This window comes from Heliangelus exortis, chromosome 1, assembly GCF_036169615.1.
Source record: "Heliangelus exortis chromosome 1, bHelExo1.hap1, whole genome shotgun sequence".
Classification (NCBI taxonomy): domain Eukaryota; kingdom Metazoa; phylum Chordata; class Aves; order Apodiformes; family Trochilidae; genus Heliangelus; species Heliangelus exortis.
Genome location: NC_092422.1, coordinates 62,689,288 through 62,693,794, shown reverse-complemented (window position 1 = coordinate 62,693,794; position 4,507 = coordinate 62,689,288).

Below are 4,507 nucleotides of genomic sequence, written 5' to 3'. Positions count from 1 at the left end.
TTCCTTTGTGTTTTTTTTTCTTACAGCATTCCTTTGTGTTTTGGCTTGGTTTGGTTTTTTCATGCCTCCACTGAAGCATGCTGAGAATGAACAAGAACAAGCAGCAGTCTTGGTGTGAAGTGTCTTTGACAAGACTGCCCTATTAGATCTTCTATCAGGCTGCTGAATGTATGTGGGAAGGGGTTTCATGAGCCATTGTATTAACCTGGTCTTGGCACAACATCAGCACTTACTTACTCCCCATGCTTGGGCAAATTGGAGCTCTGGCTCTGTTGTGTTCTCTCCTTACAGTGAGGGGAAGCTAAAGCAGCCCCAAGGCTCCTGCCTTCATCTCTCACACCAGCAAGGTTCCTGGAAATGCCCCCCTGAGCAACCTTCTACAGCAGCTCCTCAAGAGCTGGGGCAAATGGAGGGAGACTTCAAGGAGAAGAGATGTAAAGGGGATTTTCCTCAAGAGTAGAGAAGCAGCCTTCTCTGCTTGGCTTCTGTGAAAAGCCCTGACTTTCTAATTTGCACCAAGAAAGCCAGAGCCTTAGCAGTGGGACTTGAAGGGTTGAGAGGCCCTCATGTTCATTCCAGAGAAGGTCATGTACTTATTGTAAAGCTTACAGAAAAAAATTCTGTTCTAATAGATTAAAGGAGCTCCCATTTCCTGGTAACCTCTGAGTGGTAACCAAGCAAGATCAGCTGTCAGCTACTGGTGCTTCATTTTTCAGTCCCTCTTTTCAGACTCAACTATTTGCTTTATTCACCCAGAAGACCTGGATGTTTTCTTCTTCCCTGAGCAATCTCTGTTCTGCCTAGGCTAGCAGCATAAATAAAAATATTTTTACAGTTCCAGTGTTGTGGATTTTTTTTTTCAGCAACTCCCTTAGAAAAATAACTAATGTAAACCAGCTGTTTGCAAATGTGTTTCTTAATGTTACAGAAAGCACTCATTTTCAGCTGGATTATTTACCTGTGTCTGAAAAAAAGACAACAGAGTTACAGAAGTCTAGAATATGTATCAGGACCATGCTAGTCCTTTTGGGAATAAAATTCCTTTTGGGAACAGAATGAGCTGCTTTTCCCCAAAAAAGCCCAGGCATATGATTTTAATTAAATTTGGTAGCACTTAACCAATCTGTTCCATCCGCAAGTTATAATAAATTTACCTATTCCAGTGATGTACTTGATTGTTTAGACTTATTCTTACTAGAAAACCTTTTCCATACTCTCCACAAATTATTGGAAGTCCCTTTGTGTGCAGAGATAAAAAAAAGGGTTCTTTGATTATGTGTTTTTGGATATACATACAATGAAAAGGGGGGTTGTGTAGGCATCCTGCATAGCAGAGGTAATTTGTAAGCTCTGCCTCAGTGGAATACTGGGGAATTTGCAGGGAGGAGCATACGGGGGAAATGCCAGAGAAGAGACACATCTGATAGGGAGCAACCAAAAAGATTTCTGTAGAGGATAATTAGTACAGGCTGACATCTGTTAGAAAGGAAATTAAGAGATCACACGCTGAAACATCTTTACCTTTTACTTTCATTCTCCTTTAAACAGAATTTTGCCTCAGAAGTAGAGATATGCCAACCAACTCATGAGATCTGAGATGGTTTGCTGCAGCTCATGTGGGATGCACTGGGATGCTACAGTGACAAGTAAGAAATTGTGATCTTAGAATAAATAAAATTTATTTTGTCAGAGCAGAGAAGGGTACAGAAGACATGATCGGGGAGGTTTTTTATTTTTTTTTACATAGTAATATTCACAGTGACCGCAAGTGATCATGTTTCTAGAAGACAGATTTTCAGACTTCGCCTATCCTTAACTGTTAAAAAAAGTGAGGTCTAATGCTCAGTTATCCTAAATCTGCTTCTTCTGGTTGCTATTCCCTTGCAGTCTCAGTCTTCCATACAATGTATGATTTTGCTTTGCTAGATAGTGTTTGCTTAAATTCATCAAAGCCAGTTTGAGGACTAATCTGAATGGTTCTGTTGTGCTGTGCAGTCTGCTGGTTAGGGTACTTGTCTGAGATAGGGGAGATGTAGTTTCATGCATTCCCACGTATTACACACAAAAGGAAAATCTGTGATTTTATTAGCTTTCAGAAAGTAATAAAAAATATGAAAAAACCATGTTAATATATGTTGTGGGAGCTATCTCCAAAATATCTTTCCCTTTACAAGTCCCCTTTAAATTTAAATCAATACTCAATGTTAAATGCATTAACTTCAAGAAATAGAAAGTTTTCCTGCACAGATACTACAGCAGAAGCAAAGGCAGTGATTTTAAACCAGCCCAAGTGTGTGAGATGCTAAGTTTGAGAAATTACTCTGCGAGTAATTCAAGTTATGTGTGTTAGACATTGGCCAACCTTTCAGAGGAGATACTTGTACTAGGATGCTCCTGTTTGCACATAGAAACTCTGGATTAGTCACGTAGGATTAAAGGATTGCAAAAGTTCATTTTAGAGTGTGCTGGGCTTCCTCAGTGTCCCTTTAACACTTAACTACATAAATGTCATTGGCCCTGGCTTAGATGCCAAAAGTAGCTTTCTGAATCTCATGTTAAGTAAGAGAATAATTTGCAGGACTGGGGTCTTAAATAGCAAATATAATCTGAAAAGGGAGATAGAAAAGCCTCGTATTTAAAAAAAAAATATTGTTCCTTTGTTCTGTCAAATTCCTCTTCAGCTTCTTGATGTTTCCTATCACTTGAACAGCTCAGACTAAGTAAAATGAAATAATTTTTAAGGCCACACTTTAATGGTGTTTTTTTAGAGTATAGTACTATCATGGAGCACAACCCATGAAGTTCTAAATATAACTCACTTGCTGTACTTGGGAAAGTCAATAATATGATAATTTTTTTTTTAGAAAGGAGAGTCAGAGACGAAGATTTGTAGCTGTATTTTTATGTGGTTATCAGCTGTTTCTGAATGCAAATATATTGCTTTTCATGTCTGTCTTTTGTTTCACAGTTTTTGAATGGGAGAAATGCCTTTCCAGTGATTTAGAACAATTCCAGCAGAAAACTAACACGATGTTTCAGGAGGTACAGCTTTTTAACAGAGGGCATTGTGTCAAAAACAGCATGTGACCTCTGCACCCTATCTGCCTGCTTTGCCTTGAGCCTTCTCACTCCTCTTCCTCCGCATTCTCTGTTAGGCTTTAACAGTCTGACAGTCCTCTTCATTTAAAGATTTGGTCTCATATCTGTAGGTGCAACTCCCATGTGCCATGGGGCAGGCAGAGCAGCATAGGTATCATCTGTTCTGCTTGCACTGTTTACCCATACTCTGACAGTACCAGCATGCAAATTATTTTTAAATGGACTTAAAAAAAACCAGAAATGCTTATTGTAGAATTGTATTCTTTTTTTTTTTTTTCTTCAGCTTAGTGAGCATCAGTTGCCCACTCAGCTCATATTTTTAATAATCTATTTTTTAAAGGAAAATCTAGACATAGTTGTCTTTGAGATAGATGAACTTGGTAAGAGCTGGAGACACTATTTCTGATGCAGGCCAGGATGCTGTTGGCCATCTTGGCCACCTGGGCACACTGCTGGCTCATGTTCAGCTGTCTGTCAAGCACCAGCTCCAGGTCCTTTACCTCTGGGCAGATTTCAAGATACCCTTCCCCAAACCTGTAGCATTACATGGGATTGTAGTGACCTAAGTGCAGAAACTGGCACCTGTCTTTGTTGAATCTCATAAAATTGGCCACGGTCCTTTGATCCAGCCTGTCCAGGTCCCTCTGTAGAGCCTTCCTACCCTCAGGCAGATGAACACTCCTACCTAAGTTGTTGACATCTGCAGACTTACAGAGGGCCATTTGATCCCCTCACCCAGATCACTGATACAGATACTAAAGAGAACTGGTCCCAGTGTTAAGGCCTGGGGAACACCACTTGTGACCAGACTGGACATGACTCCATTCACCACAACTGTTTGGGCCCAGCCATCCAGCCTGTGTATGCCCATCCATGCTCATGCAACCAGTTTCTCCAGGAGAATGCTGAAGGAAACTGTGTTGAAGGCTTCACTAAACTCTAGGTAGACAACATCCACAGCCTTTCCCTCACCCATTAAGTAGGTCACCTTGTCACAGAAGGAGATCTGGTTAGTCAAGCAGGACATGCCTTCAGTATGAAGGCAATGGCTGATCCCCTGGAGAGTCCCCTCCTTCACTCCTGCCACTCCTTGCTCTTCCCTTTCTGAGCATCTGCTGCTATCTCTCACTATCTGGCTTCCCAGCCAGCCTTGTAATTCTGGTTTTGCAGTATAACTCATCTTTCTCTGATCTACCATGATAATTGTTTACCAAGATGAAGAAGATAAGAATATTGAAACCAAACAACAGACTAATGCTATGTAACTGAACACTGCAACATTACTTTTGTGTCTTCCATTTCCAGTTTTCCACTCCTGTTTAAACTTACTGAATCAGAAGTTTGAGCAGCTTACAGTTTGATCATTCTTGAATATATTATTCTCAACAGAAAAGTTACTGTTCTCCAT